Raw genomic sequence first — 17,312 nt, forward strand, 5'->3', positions numbered from 1 at the left:
TTATGGGGTGTCACCACTGCCTTGAATTCTGACCCAATCACAGATATTGTAAAAAAAAAAAAAAAAAAAAAAAGTCATACGATCTTTATGTTTGGACTATATCATCACAGACCTGCAAGCTGACCAAGGTAATTGAAACCCATAACATCAAATTGTAAAAGCGTATTTGTTCGAACCATAGAAAACAGAGAAAAAGAATAAAATCAACATGGCAACTCGTAAGACTTGTACCTTTTCCTCTCTTTGCAAAAACTTTTCTTTCTTTTTTGTCATAAAAACCCACAAAGACAAGATTGCTTCCTCACTTAATCTGTCAGAAAAAGATTTGGAACTTTTAGATAAAACTGTCAAATGTCTGGAAATGGGGTTGACTGTTAGATTTAGATGCGAACAGGGACAGAAGCTTTGAAAAGAAAATGTATTCATCTAACACCTTTTATAAATTAAAAATGTAACACCAAGTGATTTACATCAATTAAAATGACGACAAACGCTTTAAAGGTATTTGAGACTGAAGACAAGACAATCTGACTCACAAGACGTGTGTTCAACTTATGCATGAAAACGACTTGTTGTGATTGACTGTGCGGTCTGCTGATTACTGATGTGTTGGTGCATGTATGTTCATTTCTGTGTGTGGTGTTTGAGAGGCTAATGCTGGAGTCTTGGTCAAGTGTTTGATGAAAGTACGTTGTTTGATTGATTCGAGGAAGATCTGTTGTTCGCTGTGGCTACTGGATGTATTTGTGTGTGTGTTACTACTTAAGCAATGCATTGTGAGCTGTTGCTGCAGGGGAAAATAAGTTGTGGAAAACATTCTTTTTTTTTTTGAGGATTGGTGATTAACTAGTGTAACGCTGTGATATTGTAGATCAAGAGTTTTGTTTTGTTTTTATGAAGTAGTGAGAATGAGGCCTAGAGACCCGAATGGGAGCAACCTACTGATAGCAAGATAGATTCCATTGGGGTAAAAAAAAAGAGAAAAGGAGGCTGCTCAAAATCTTAGAATAGTGCAACTCAATGTTCAGACAAAATAATAATATTGATTGGATTACGTTATTAGATTGGGATAATTATCAGTGTGCATTCAAATTTTAATATAGTACAATTTCAACATCAAACATATTTATTTTTTAAAAGGATTGTTATATGCAGCAACTTGCAGTCATGACTGATACGCAGCTGTGTGTTTTTTTAATGTTGTGTTGTCTGTGTCTTTATGTGCAGCTGTGTGTGTGTGTTTTTTTATTTTTATTTTTTTATTTTGTGTTGTCTGTGTGTTTATGCGCAGCTGTGTGTCTTATGTGCACCTTTCTCTGGTGAAGCAAACTTCAGCGCGATTACAAGAATGTATCTGTCGGCGCACGACTAATTGGGCACGTTTTTTGTTTAACCCTGTCAAAGAACAGATTTTTCACAACATGTATACGTGCTTTGCATTGCGTCCTTCTTCCGAATGGAACTTCATGTGTAATGTTCATGTTCTTTTCCGCTTCCTTGACCGAGTCAAATCCCACCGTTTGGGCTACTAGCAAATATAGGGTTAATTAGGAAGTATCCGCAGATTCAATTGAACCTAAACTGCCCATCCACCAACACTGCCAGCATTCACTTCGCACGGATGCTGTTGACAATATTTGGCCAGTATTGAAGTTGATACCCATTGGGCCAAATTTCATCCGGTATTAACCGCTTTTTGGTTGTCGATAAAGTTTTTTTTCTTTGTTTTTTTGTTTTTGTTTTTTTGTATTTTGCTAAAGTGAGTATGGGTAGGATGATGTGTCACTTTATCAAAACTAGTGTGGGGGGTGATGTCTGGAGTCGTTTGTTTTTTGTTTTATTGGTTTTGGTCTGGAGTTAGTTTTTTTTCCTGTTTTGTTTTTGTTTTATTTTTGTTTGTTATGCTCTGGAGTGGCAACACGTTAGAGCATCTGCCTCACAGTTCTGAGAACTGGGGTTCAAATCCCAGCCCCGCCTGTGTGGAGTTTGCATGTTCTTCCAATACCTGTGTGGGTTTTTTCTGGGCACTCCAGTTTCCTCCCACAGCCTAAAAAACATGTGTGGTAGGTTAATTGAAGACTCTAAATTGCCCGTTGGTGTGAATGTGTGTGTGAATGGTTGTTTATTTATATGTGCTCTGCGATTGGCTGGCAACCAGTTCACAACAGTGAAGTCTCAAACAATTTTACATTTACAAATCTTAACTGTACCATTTTAAAGGTTATGTTGGTTCAAAACCTTTGTTTTGGTTCATAATGGCATTTCACATATTATCTGCACTTTTAATAAGAGCTCCCAGTGGGAACTTCCCACTTAACAACCTTTGTACATCTTCACTTAAACAGCTAGCATTTTGGCATTTTGTGACATTTGTAGTGACGATGGCCCGGTTGTCATGGCAACCCCAGGAACTGATCAACTGTTGCATTCCTGCCTCCTGAACTTCAACCATCCAGATTGGTTTTACAAGACACAGGAGGAAACCTGGTTATTATCATCTGACCCCATACAACTGGTTGCACAGCATGGGGGTTGGGGGGGGGGGGGGGGGGGGGGGGTGTTTGGAGTGACTGTTAGAAGTCAGGTTAGAGACAGTGCCTGTGGACATTGAAATCCCACGTTTGTAACAAACAAACTTCCAGGAATATTTTAAATGTACGCCTTGATGTCTGTGTCATTAATGTGTTCGTTTACAGGTTCGGCTACGAGACTTTGAGGACTGTCCTCTTGATTTGAAGGCAAACAGTAAAAAATGACTGCGATTGGCTGCCCGAAGATAGGCTGGGATCGGCTCCAACACGCCCGCGACCCTTGTGAGGATAAGTGTCTTGGGAAATGGATGGATGGATGGATGGATGGAAAGTACAAAATAATGTTGTATTGAACAATTCGTTGATGTGCCAAGACTAAATTTTAGACAGTCATTCTATATGCTTGATCTACTGTATGAGTAAGAGTACAAAGTTGGGGTATTTTTGATGAATATGTGATTTTTAAACCCATTTTCGTTATGGGCCGAATTGTAGGCTAAATTTGAGCCGATGGGCATGTTCTTCACTTCCCCTGTCCCTTTGACACGCCCCCTGGGTATTGAACCCTTAACTTCCGCCTTCGCACTCTCTCGCACAACAAGTTCAAACAGCAAGAAAGGTTATGACCACACCCCAACGGGACAACAACTTTATTTTTGCATATTTTTGTTCTTGTTACTTTTGTGCATCTTCCTCTTCAACTAAACCTGCCTCCTTTCCTCCTGAGATGCTCGGAGACAGACCATACCGGGGCCAACTGATCTATGGTCGTAAGTAGAGCATGGCAGTCATTGCCAGAATGTACAAAATTGGTGCCTAATAATTTTGGGGTAAAATACCAGCTTCACACAAGTTCCAACATTGTACCAGCTCAACACGCTGTAACCTATTCACGCACATGTTTAGTCCAGCCACACACGATGTCCTATTTTTCTTTATGTACCATAATTTCTCATGTATAATGTGCAGCCATGTATAATACGCAACCCCAAAGTTGACCTCAAAATTCTGGACAACCTTGCAACCTCTGTATAATAAATTTTTTACAATGCATGATTTTGCTTCTACCCATATGATCAAAACATGACGCATTATCTGTATTTTGTTAGTTTTTTTCAAATAATTATTCTGAAGTTAAGCACTTTATTTGAACATACTTTCTTTATACTACTACTAATACTTTCTTTTTATTTACTTGCTCTTATTTTGAAATTCACAGCCCTACTTTTATTTAGTAAATGAGAAAACACAGTTGTGCTCATATATTGGATTACCCAGGCAGAATTTGTAAGATGTGTACAATTCTTTAAAGAAAACATGAAGGACCAGGCGAAACACAATTTTATTTTAATGGGATTCAAATTAAACTGTCAAGCATATCAGAAAAGTATGTGGTCCCTGTACGAGCAGTGTCAGAGTTTTGTCCTCATTGCCAGCTGGGCCGTTGAGGGGGTCTGGTTTGGCAACGTCAGTTACCTCGCTTTTTGTTTGACAATCGTGTCATGTTGTTTGTGGTTCAATAAAATAATATGATGCCTCAAAATGTTGTTTCCCGATAAGAACACCAGGGGTTGCAAAATTTCCGTTGCAGCGAGTCACCAGGTGTGCGAAGGTGAGTCCCCAACTGGAATTTATTCACAATTATCCAGTTCAGTCGCATTCGGTCGCATGTAACACTGCTTATTTTTTACCAAATCCCAAGATTAAAAGTTATTCAAGTTATCATTAAAAAAATGGAATTTAGGAATATTAAAGGAAAAGTTCCTAACCTAATTATCTTAGCTCATCTGAAAGATCTGTAACTGCATCAAGTCCCTGTACATCCAAGATTAATAACTGCCATCTAAATTTAGCTTCATCAGACATAATGCAACTGTAGTGCAACTTCAAGCAAAACAGCCTTAAAGTTGATGCACAGAAGCCAGTAAGAGGAAGCTGACCATAACAGTTTTAAATGAAGTGATGAATGATTCAAGACAGCACTGCCTATGAATTAGCTAATGGTTGAAGTTGATGAAAATATAGAACCCCCTCTGTAACTTCTGTGTAGTCTTCTGTCGTCTCTTCATTAGAGGAATGTTTTTTTTTTGTGTTTGTTTTTTTTTGACGTGATCGTTCATCAACATCAAAACACAAAGTGCCATGGACAGTAAGCACTTTGGTATTTAATTGGGATGCTGTGATGTGTCTGGTTGTTAAGTGGAACACCACCTGCAGAGGTAACAGAGCTAAATGACTCAGCAAACGTCACATATCTCATATACCTCAGTGGGTATTTCACAAAACTGCATTCTTCTTTTGTCCCCTCAGTGCACATTAACTGTAATAGAAATCCCAATTGAAGCACTCTTGTGTGGTAATTGCTTCTTCAACCGGCTTCTCTCTGTGCTCATGGATACAAAATGGTTTAATGAAGTTCACCCAAGTATCACTTGTTAAACTGCTAAAATCACCCGGAGAGGGTGCAGATAGAGAGTACCATTATTTTTTGTCAGTAAAAATAATTTCACATTTTCCTTTGCATCACATTACACAGCTAAGTGACTATAAATTGAGGATGAATTGACAGAGGTACAGTACAGTATATAGACAAATGTATTTGGTCATGTAGTCACTATACTACTTGGCAGTGATAATGGAAGAACATTATACAGTGGAACCTCAGTTTATGAACCTATTTTGTGTTGTGCCTCCGTTCACGAACCGGAATATTCCCGACTCGGGTAATGTTTTTCAATGAAATGAATGGAAATACGATTATTAATCCGTTCCAGACCCAGAACTGAGTTACATTTACCTTATTTTCATCGGTTGTGTGGTCAGTGGTGTGACTTCTCCTCTGGCCTAAACTGGTCGGTAACCTCCTTCAGATGACATCGTCTGCGCAAGATGTATCCACCTGTGTGCTTCTACCTCCGCTCTTGTAGGTCACCCTTTGTTCCTGCCTCTTCTGGAAATAAGTGTTCACGACAGCCATTTGCATCCCTTTTGCAAAGTCTACCACCATCTGTCCCTCCAAGTTCCTTTCCTGGATGCCGTACTTACCCATCACTTCTTCATCACCCCTATTTCCTTCACCAACATGTCCATTACAATCTGCACCAATCACGACTCTCTTTGTCTGGGATGCTCAGATCTACTTCGGCTAGCTCCTTCCAGAATTTCTCTGTCACCTCTAGGTCACATCCTACCTGTGGGACCACTAATCACATTATACATAACACCCTCAATTTCAAGTTTCAGCGATGTGATACTCTTTTCACCTCCAAGACATTCTTAGCCAACTCTTCTTTTAAAATAACCCCGATTTGATTTCTCTTCCCATCTATACCATGGTAAAATAATTTAAACCCTGCCCCTAAACTTCTAGCCTTACTGCTTTTCTACCTGGTCTCCTGGACACACAATATATCAACCTCGAGTCAGTATGGTGTATCAGGGCTCTGTTTATATCATGTCGCAAAAACCCTCATTCTCTAGGACAGAGTATGATGGTCTTAAGTTTTAAACAATGAACCGGGTTATTGAGGCTTTTATTACCTTTGCTCTCGCCCAGTTGTGGCTGAGTTTTGGCAGGCAGAAGTCTTGTATTTCTGTGTCTTTGGCCATCCATGTCTTTGTGCTAGCTCAGTGTACAGGCTCCCTTCTCTCCTGTTTCCCCATGCGTCTCACAGAGTGTGGAGATTTGACGTACTACCGGTGTACTTTAGCGCAGTTTTACAGTCATTGCATAATAGTGTGGCTTTTATCCAATATTCCATTATTCATATAAAACCCAAATTTTTCCACAGCGTTTTGAATCCTTTCCGAGTCTGCTATTCCTCCGTGGATTTACCATACAAGTATGGAAAGTGTGGAAAAATATGGAATTTGAGTTCAGAAAATTCCTGGTCTGGAAAAGTATGGAAAATGAAACTATTGCATGGAAAAATAATCATGTTTCCAAGACTGTTACAAAAGCTTTATTTTCTAAAAGAAAGAATAATGAATATCTAAACAAATCTGTTTTTTTAAGGTGCTTGGAAGGACAGCTACTTTTAAGGTGCTTGGAAGGACAGCTACAATGTTTGAGTGAGAGCCCAAAGGAGTGTACACCAAAATCTATTCGCGGTGGCCAAAATTGAATTGTGGCATCCCGCCACAAACAGATTTTGGCTTTTGCTGCGGTGAGATTGTGCCACTATGTGCTCCTTCTTTGCATCTGCTAATGAGCCATACCACCGATTTCCTTTCTGATACAATACTGAAAATACAGTCCCTCAAAGGACTGAATTATCAAAAGTATCAACATTCCATTTTGCGAATCAATCTTCTGGTATCAGAGGTATCAACATTTCAGACAGTGTCGATCGCCAGTGACGCTGCTCCAGCCAGCATAATGGCCGTCTCGTCACAGCACACTCAGCGCTCTTTCTGTTGAATTTGTGTGTATTTTCGTTTGGAAACGCCACTCCTTGTTGGGAAAAGCCTATTTACAATCGTCAGGATATTCTGAGTTTAGGATTACGCCGCAAAAAGACTATTACAGAAAGCGAAACAAAGCTCCAGCGCAGAGCACTGCGATTCACCCGCAACACGTAACTAAACTCCGTTAACTCCTTTGTCCACAATTACACAGTTTAAAAGTTGTGTTAATGATCTTGGTGAAACAAATAAGGATATATATGCAACAGTAAAGTGTCATGACCAGCATAAATATAAGGGTGTATTCACACCTGCCACATTTGGTCCGCTTTAAATGAACCGCAGGTGGTTTCCTCCTTGATCCGGACCTTTTCTGCAGATGTGAATACACACATGCGAATCCTGGTGCGCACCAAACAACCGCTCCGAGACTTCTTTTTTTAGGTTGAACTTGTTGCGGTTCGTTTGTGGTATGTTTGTGGTGTGACTACAAACCGGCCTCGATCCGACCCAAGAAGTCAATATCCCATAGTTTATAACAATAGTGAATGTTGCACGTCATACCTAATCTGCGGTCTAGTTCAATATGAAAGATATCTCACCGACAGGCACATTGACGTTGACCCACACATCCCTTGTGTGCCGTTGTCAACGTTAATCACACACACAAACCAATGTTTACCGAAGCTTCAGACCATGATTCAACAGAATGCGGCATGTTTACGGACATTAGTGCTAGTACTAGCTGGCTATTCTTTCACATGTTTGTAAAAACAATCTGCATGCCTAGGTGCTTAATTTTATCCACATGTGGCCATGGAGGTGATTGGAACACCTGACTCCGATTATTTGAATGGGTGAATGAATAGCTTTGGCAATATAATGTATGACGTCACCATGCGAGACTCTTTGCACTGCTTTTAAATGGTATGCACTAACCAACTTCGAATGGAAAGAATGGAAGTCGGCTGTGGCGACGCCCACACCAGTGCCGACGTTCCATTTTAAATGCGCTCGTGGACACCGGTCCACCAAATCACCAAAACCAGGTCTAGCCCGCCTTCTCGCAAAGTGGGCATACCGGTACACGAGCTCCGTGGACATGTGGGGTTGATCAGACGTATTTCGTTCATAAATATGTGAACAGCGGACTTTGAACCCTCTGAATCAGTGTAGAAAGCAGTTCATTGAACACATCGTCATTATTATCATCATTATGAGCCCATTTTTATTTCTTTAAATCACCCCACTGGCCAGCATGTAGCTATGGGTGGGTGGAGGGTGAGGGGGGCACATGCACGAACGACTGTACGTGGGTGCGAGTATAGAGTCATGAGGTCCGCGAACATCTTTAAGTTGCCCGTGGTTATCAGCAGCTCATCCTCACACCAGCCAAGTGACAATGCTCCAGTCTGCACAGATCACCCTCACAATGCATGCAAGACTGTTACTGTGCCTCACTTAAAGGCAATGAATGAAGCCACTTTGATTGGTGGCAAATGAAGTCAGCTGGCGTCTGCAAGATGACAACAACCCGGTCTAACCCACCCCTTGGAGAGTAAATCACGCGCCGCGCCAGATTTGCTCAAGTAAGGAAAACAGAGCTCGTAGTGTTTGCTAGCAAATCACTGTGCAACATCTTTAGGCTGCTCACATACCGCAGTGTTTACATTCACTATGACACAGGTAGCCAAAAATGGCTGCCACATCCCACAATGCAATTGGGCATTCTGATGAAGTTATCGCGAGCAAATCTCTCCACTTTCTTTGGAGCCATACTTAGACCTTATTTATGGCAAAAGTGTGTGACACATGCAGCGCGGCATGAGAAAAAGCACAACTGAGTCTTTGGCGCCTCCATGTCAAGCTGAAAATATTGTGTTAACCGAGGTAACGTTTCTTCCAAAATTTTATGTGTAAAACAAATTAAGTAATCCAGTTACTTCATGAACTGCGGGTTATCCTTCGATAAATACAATGGACACGGGATTTTTTTTTCTGGACTTGATACATTTTCATTGTTGTGGTAACACCCACCACGCCACTCACCATGCGGGGGAGTTAACTGTTTATTTACTATAACCACGGCGGCACACATTCCTTTTCTGCATGGAAAGGGCAAGACTTGATAAGGCTAGTCCGTTTTCATTGCGATGGTGTGTTTCTGGTTCTTGCATTGGTTTCTGTGATGGTCTGTTTCTGGTTTTTGCATTGCAAATCTCAGTACATGAACCTGAAAACAAACAAGCTTACCCTCAGTGCAAAGTAAGTGGAGTTTAAGCAGGAGCTAAATAATTTAGCAAAGCAATCAGATAATTTTATTTTGTGTAAAGGGTGTCATTGAACAACTCATTTGAGAATAATTGATTTACTCTATGGTAACTGCTAAGCAAGCAAAGCAGTAATAATGACGATTTAAGTGTTACAAAAAGCAGTCCTGCAAAAGGAAAATATTTTTTCAACAGAGCCAACAACTTGCTTGTCTCGTTAAAGGTCTCGTCGAACAATCCTAGGTGAGTAACAAGGGCAAAAGATCATTCTTCTTCCGGCCTGGATGAAGTAGGGCGTGTGCTACATGGAGGCAGCAGCCAATCATATTGCAGCAGGGCGTATAACACGCCACATACATACAATACTGATCTTATAACTACTCCTTCACATGAATATTACACGTACAGTATTGTGTTATGAACCAAACATTCTCTAGGTAGGTAGATAATGTCATTGGAAACAGAAAATTACTTGATGAGAGTAACTGACATTTATCTTCCTGGCAAAAGGTCAGTGTTTACTAAACAAGGCAACACACACAAAAATGTAATCTGTACAGATAAGGTAAATACCAACAGAGTAGTAGCACTATTTGTTATCAGCTGTGATATTTAATATTGTCTGCATAACTAATGCAGTAGATGTACTGGTATACACTTTTTCAGGTGAAACATTTAATTCCCTGAGTTTTCAATATTGGACTGGAAGCACTACTCGAAGTAGAATTTTGTCCAGCATTTTTAATGTATAACACAAACGTAGAAAATTATACAGGAATATCAATGGTCGAGCATATTGAGTCGCAATAGGAAGTGTGTGCGCTCAATAAAAACAAAGACGAAAAGTTTACAAAGCACTGTGCCGTCCCTGATAATAAAAAGAAAGAGTGCTGTGCTGACAGGGCAGAGAGTGAAATTACAATGTTCATTAAGCATTCACTAAATCCTCACTCAGCGGGGAGCAACATCAGTCTTGCTGGTTAATACGACTGTACATCACACACACATACACTTTCACGCATCAACACACGAGGAGACGCAAGAAGCACGCAATGCATTTTCAGACAAAACTATGAAATATATAGAATAAGGACAAGCTGACAAGAGTCAAAAAGACATGGCAAACAAAGACTTTATGACAAATTAGTCCTAAAATATGCAAATTGAAATAGAAACAAAAATGATCTTTTTTTTTTTAGGAAGCCTCATTTATTTGAAAATTAGCATTTAAATATTGACTTTGCTGGATATTTGCTAAGCTCGTTAAGATTCTTTGCTAGGCTCTGTCTACTCTGTATTCCCCATAGCACATGCCATGGATCTGGAATTTGCCCGTTTGTTGCCTGATTGACTGCCGGTATTATTGTTTGAATAAACTTTGTTCCCTTGTATAATAATATCTGCTCTGTCATAGTTGCGCTATGGGTACAAATCTTGTTTCACTGAGCCAGTAAGAGTCCAATGCGAAACTTTCCCCTCAATGTTTCCAAAAAGTGTATGCAAATTGCACACCTTTTGAGATTATTGCTTATTTCTGCCCTGATCCCATTATGCCGTATATTGCACAGTAGTAAGTAAATGCACTTTTACGTGATAGGTTACATTTTATGCAAAATACTGTACATCAAAGGGGACCTATTTTGCCACACCAACTTTTTCTAGTATTTGAGATGTAATATTGTCTCTATGGTGATTCAGTAAACATGTGAAATATGAATTAAAATCGTCCACGCATTCCTGAGTTCCAGACTTTCTTTTTCTGCCAAGAGGCCTTAAATCAGGTCACTCGAAATTCTCGAGCTTATCTATGTCACTAGCGAAGATCACCGCCTACCTCTCCACTCCCGAGCCAGCGCTGTCAACATAACAAACGTGTCCTCTCACAAGTGAGACTTCTCCAAGGATGCAACCAATCAGAGGAAAGGGTGCGGTCCTAGCCAAATAGGGAAAAAGACGATATAAAACTGGGTCAAACAGAAGTAGCTGTCAGAGGGGCCCTTTCTGGACACGAGTATGACAAAACCAAGGTGTATTTTTGAAATGAAATAGAAACTTTTATACTAAATCCATGTCTGAGAGTCACTCAATGGAGGTCTAAATAGCCAAAATACAGGACCTTTAACTTCCACAATTTGATTTTAAATGACGCAAAATAGCTGCCGGTAATCCATAATATTATTTTATCAGTTGTTTTTTTCATCATTGATAGCTGGTATTATTACTAATGAAGGTGTGATTCATTCAGTTCAGGACAATCAGTTTGCTAGGTGAAAAAGACAGTACTTTGAAAAATCGCGTTACCACTGTTTGGCAGTGCCCCTTTAGAGGGGGTAGCTGTGAACTATAGCTAGCAAGGTAACACTATATAAAGCTCACAATGTTATCATGACATGGCATTTTTTATTTTTTTTGTATTATCTAATTGGCCAATTTACCCTGCACCTGCACGCATCAATTTGATTCAATTTGATGAAATTTAACATTTAGTGTTGATCATTAGTTCAAAACACATGCTTGATATTCAAGGTTGGTTTATCCAAACAGTCATGACAAGTGCCTCTTGTCTTGAGACTTTGCTCATCCTTCAAACAACTTCAACGGGGCAGTGCAGTAGTATGTATTTGATGGACAGTTCTGTAAGCCAGTGCGTATATCCGTTAAAACTGATGTCATGAATAATGCTCTTATTGCTCATTTGGAGTAGTTACAATTATGGCATTTTAGCTGTGGTATTCTTTAGCGGAGAATATCTGCGCTAGCAGATTTTTATTTCACCTACAACTCCGAGGAGCATTGAAAGAGAAGCCTTTGAAATTTCTTGAAAAGCGTAGGGTTCCCAATATTACAACAATTCCATTCATCGCCATGGCGCAATGGTGAGTTATATAAGTAAGCATTTATTTTTACATCCTTTTACACCTGTCCGTCAAAATATGTCTATGTTTAAGTGACTCCGTAGCGCAAAACACAACAGAATAATTGTTGCCTATTGATTCATCAAGACTGCACTTTACTATGCTGTACATAGGGGAAAACATTTTAGATCTTGATGACATGTTCAATTCTGCATGTGGCAAGAAAGGAAGGAAGCAAGCAAGCTGAAGTACCCAAGCTGTTTATGAATGTCCTGAAACCATAATAAAGCGTTCTATGATCTTATCTTGAAGTCGAGATTGTTTTATCATGAGAGCAGCATGCTGAAAGGTTTATACACTCACTCGCACAAAGCTCTGAGCAATTAGATTAGTGCTCGGGTCACCACAACATTACTTGCACGTTGCCAACAACTATTGCTAAGAGATGCCGGCTCACATAAAAAAAGAAGTCACTTTGACTAGTTCCTTTGACAATGCATAACTTCTAGCTGTTATACACAATCAGTATTCCCAAACCACAAAATAAACAAAGTGCAGTTTGTAACTGTGACTATTAAAATGCAATTCTTATGGATTTGCAATGGGCTGAATGTGGTAAGCTCTGTAGAGTGCTGCTAACAAACAGGAAAGGTTGACAATTGCAGGTGGGCTTGCAGGCACAATGCAGTGGCCACCTCGCTGCCCACTGACTTTTCAGTTTAACTACAGGACAATCAAAGAATATTGACTTTCACTTGCTTCCAGCATCATACTAAATTCACTACAGTAGAACAATATCCTACACTCCAAAATGTCAGGCCGTAAACCTGTGAATTCCCTGTGCTAAGAACATTGTGACCACCACAAACAGTGCCACGCTCTCTTCCTTCAAGACAGTGCTCAAAACCCACCCTTCAGGCCTTCGGCCGATTATGACTAAGCCCCCTAGCTCTATGGAGAGAAGGGGATTATTTATCATTACTTCATTTTTTCCCCCCCTCTTTTAAAATTCTGTGCCTCAGGCAATCAAGTCAATCCCCCCCATGCACTTGATGGTACTGGCCTGAAAAGTGTGTTTGTGTTGGACCTTATTTCACTCAACATTGACACACAGACAAAATACAAGTTCCCATGGTTACATAGATTATGAACTGAAGAACAAGTTGCACAGATATTGCTGAGGGAATGAAATCTCGAATGTCATTATTGAGTGCTTGAGGACGAAAGCTCTCTGTAGTCTCCAGTCATAAGAAGATGGACCTGAGTCCAGCACAGCACTTGTCAAAGTGCCTCCCTTATGGGCGTCAGAGTACATCAGGGGAGGTGCAGCAGCCAGAGGAAAATAAAGAAATCATCAACATCAAGCTAATGTTAGCTTTGTCAAAGTATGACCATGATGATTTAAAGGTTGTATTTTGTAGACTAGTCTAGATTTAAATTCTGGCATATTTTAAGACGAGAATCAATATTGTTGAACAAGGCGCTGGAATTTTTACATTTTGTTTTGTTTTGTTTTTTTGGTACAAGTAAAGACAGTTCATGTGACTTTTATTAATTCATGCTACCATCCACCTTACACTAAATGGGCCGGCTGACCAGCCAGTAAGTAACGAGGTACCAGACTCCAATAAAAAAAGGCTCCTTAAGAGCCTGGCTTTATCAGCACAGCTTAGAAGTCTTGGGGTGAACACCTAACAGAGCACAAGAGAAGGAAGGTGTGCGTCTTATCTTTGGCAGAGGTCAGCTCAAGCGAGGAAAAATTCAACAGGGACAAGACGGAGGAGGATTAACTCCAATCCTAATTACGGGCTGCCTGGAAATGACGTTCCAGCCAATCAATGCGGGAGGTCACAGTAATTCCTGTTGGGGCAAAGCTGGACATAAAATGTAGATTGGTCACAAAGATACTTGCCAACCTCACCCATAATGGGGCAATGTGGAGCGAGCATAGGCATGTTTTAATCATCTTCTTCATAATGTAATCAGATAACACATGACAGTCACTGCACTGAATATATACTGTATACATTAGCATTCAGCGAAGGGGGTTGGCAAAGGGAATGGAAGTCAATTCCGAGAGAGAAAAAGATGCCGAGAATAAAACATGTTCTATCCGGTGGTAAATATTTGATCAACTACTGTATATGTGTGAGCTACTGTATGTCATGTAGAATGGGACACAACTGTGATAACTGCCAGTTATCACTGGAAAGTTTTCTACGTGTTATATAAGTACTGTGTATTGAAAAAAGAAACTTTTCAACAGAAGACTCCATCACACAGCACATTGACAAAGATTTGGATTCAACTCCCATCAATTCCTCGTGTATTACATTTTACAAGCGTCGTACTACCAAAACCTGTGATGTTTTGCTTTTGTTTATTTTTGGGTTGAACGTGACACTTGTACAGATCATTTCCGGTTCCTATTTGATGATTTTGTTCTGGTTTGTTTTCGTGCATCTTATGTCTTTGGCTCCACCTCTTCACGTCAGCCCTGCTCCCCTCGTGTCAACCAATCAGATCTCGCCAGTCTTTCATATCTTGTCCGTCTGTGCCTCATCGTCTCGTCAGTCTGCTTGCATTTACAAATGTAGTTCCCTGTTTTTCTTTTAAGTCAGTTCAGTCTCTCACCATTGTCATATGTCACATTTACTATGTCCAATGTCATTTGTCATTGTCCGTCATGGTGAGTCTTGTACTTTGTATCTTGGTTGTTTTGTACTTTGCTTTATAGTTTCTGATCCAGCTACCACATGCTTTTGTTTTGATTTATGAATAGCATTTTTGAGTGCACCCTGCATTCCTGTCTTGCCTGCTTCCCTGCGCACCACCGCCACGAACACGTCACAAGACCCATGAAGCTGTACCGTTTACTTTGTCAGGCATCTCAATGGACACCTATTGTCAACACTTTGCGCCAAATCATTAGGTACAATATACCATATGCTGTTTTGTTCATTTTGCTAAATAATGAAGGTAATTTAGAGTGAATACATTTGAATACATTTTGATCATTAACAATTATATTTGTTTACATTTGTTTCCATACTGAATCAGAATCAGAATCAGAATCAGAATCATCTTTATTTGCCAAGTATGTCCAAAACACACAAGGAATTTGTCTCCGGTAGTTGGAGCCGCTCTAGTACAACAGACAGTCAATTTACAGAACACTTTGGAGACATAAAGACATTAACAAAAAACAACAACAAACAACAATTGTGCAAAAAGATGCAGAGTCCTCAGTTCGAATGGCTAATATCGCAATAGTCCGGTGCAATGACCATTGTGCAAAGGGCACTGAGACTTCAAGGAGTGTATGCGGTTTAAAGTGACGAGTAGTGCGATAATCTGGGACAATGGTTGTGCAAATGTTACAGATACTCCTCAATCAGTGTGCAAATGGAGCAGATGCTACTCTGGCATGAGTGGCCACTATATGCAAATAGTGCAGCACGGTGAGACAACTACAGTGAGTGCACGAGTAATACATAATACAGAAATGTGACAACGAACTCAAGTCAAAAAATTGCCAGCTTGTTGTAATGGAATTGTAAGTTAGCTGTTCAAGAAGTTGATTGCAAGAGGGAAGAAGCTGTTGGAATGTCTACTAGTTCTAGTTTGCATTGATCGGTAGCGCCTACCTGAGGGAAGGAGCTGGAAGAGCTGGTGACCAGGGTGGGGAGGGTCCGAGAGGATTTTGCACGCCCTTGTCTTAGTTCTGGCAGCGTGCAAGTCCTCAAGGGTGGGTAGGGGGGGTACCGACAATCCTTTCAGCAGTTTTGATTGTCCGTTGCAGTCGGAGTTTGTCCTTTTTTGTAGCAGCACCAAACCAGACTGTGATGGAAGAACACAGGACTGATTCGATGACCGCTGTGTAGAACTGTCTCAGCAGCTCCGGTGGCAGGCCATGCTTTCTCAGAAGCCGCAGGAAGTACATCCTCTGCTGGGCCTTTTTGAGGACGGAGTTGGTGTTGGTCGCCCACTTCAGGTCCTGGGAGATTGTAATTCCCAGGAACTTGAAGGTCTCGACGGTTGACACAAGGCAGCTGGACAGCGTGAGGGGCAGCTGTGGCGAAGGATGCCTCCTGAAGTCCACGATCATCTCTACAGTCTTGAGCGTGTTCAGCTCCAGGTTGTGTCGGCCGCACCACAGCTCCAGCCGCTCCGCTTCCTGTCGATATGCAGACTCGTCACCGTCCTTGATGAGGCCGATGACAGTGGTGTCATCTGCAAACTTCAGGAGTTTGACAGTCGGGTTCGCTGAGGTGCAGTCGTTCGTGTAGAGAGAGAAGAGCAGCGGAGAGAGGACACAACCTTGGGGCGCCCCAGTGCTGATGCTGCGTGTGGATGAGGTGGCCTCCCCCAGCCTGACCTGCTGTGTCCTGCCCGTCAGAAAGCTGTAAATCCACTGGCAGATGGCAGGTGAGACGCTGAGCTGGAGAAGCTTGGATGAAAGGAGTTCAGGGATGATGGTGTTGAACGCTGAGCTGAAGTCCACGAACAGGATCCTCGCGTAGGTCCCTGCACTGTCGAGGTGTTCTAGGATGAAGTGCAGTCCCATGTTGACTGCATCATCCGCAGATCTGTTCGCTTGGTAGGCAAACTGCAGGGGGTCCAGCAGGGGACCTGTGACACTCTTGAGGTGGTCCAGCACAAGACGTTCAAAGGACTTCATGACCACAGATGTCAAAGCGACAGGCCTGTAGTCATTCAGACCCGAGATTGCAGGTTTCTTGGGGACTGGGATGATGGTGGAGCGTTTGAAGCAGGATGGAACTTCGCACATTTCCAGTGATCTGTTGAAGATCTGAGTGAAGACTGGCGCGAGCTGGTCCGCGCAGACTTTGAGGCAGGATGGAGACACGTAGTCCGGGCCTGCCGCTTTGTTAATCTTTTGTTGTTTGAAGATGCGTCTCACATCCTGTTCATGGATGGTTAACGCAGAGGTCAGAGGTGTGATTGTGGTCGCGGGTGCGGCCGGATTGGTGTGTGGTGTGAAACTGTCCTTTTCAAATCTGCAGTAGAAGGTATTCAAGTCGTTGGCTAGTGTGCTATTGTTCTCAGCTTGGGGGGATCGTCGCTTGTAATTAGTCAGCGACTGGAATGCATGCCAGAATGATTTAGAGTCGTTTGCGCTAAACTGTTTTTCCAACTTTGCTGTATAGATCCTCTTTGCAATGTTAATTTCTTTGGTCAGCTGGTTTCTAGCTCGATTATACAGGGCCCTGTCCCCGCTCTGATATGCG

This window comes from Phyllopteryx taeniolatus, chromosome 14 (assembly GCF_024500385.1).
Source record: "Phyllopteryx taeniolatus isolate TA_2022b chromosome 14, UOR_Ptae_1.2, whole genome shotgun sequence".
Classification (NCBI taxonomy): Eukaryota; Metazoa; Chordata; class Actinopteri; order Syngnathiformes; family Syngnathidae; genus Phyllopteryx; species Phyllopteryx taeniolatus.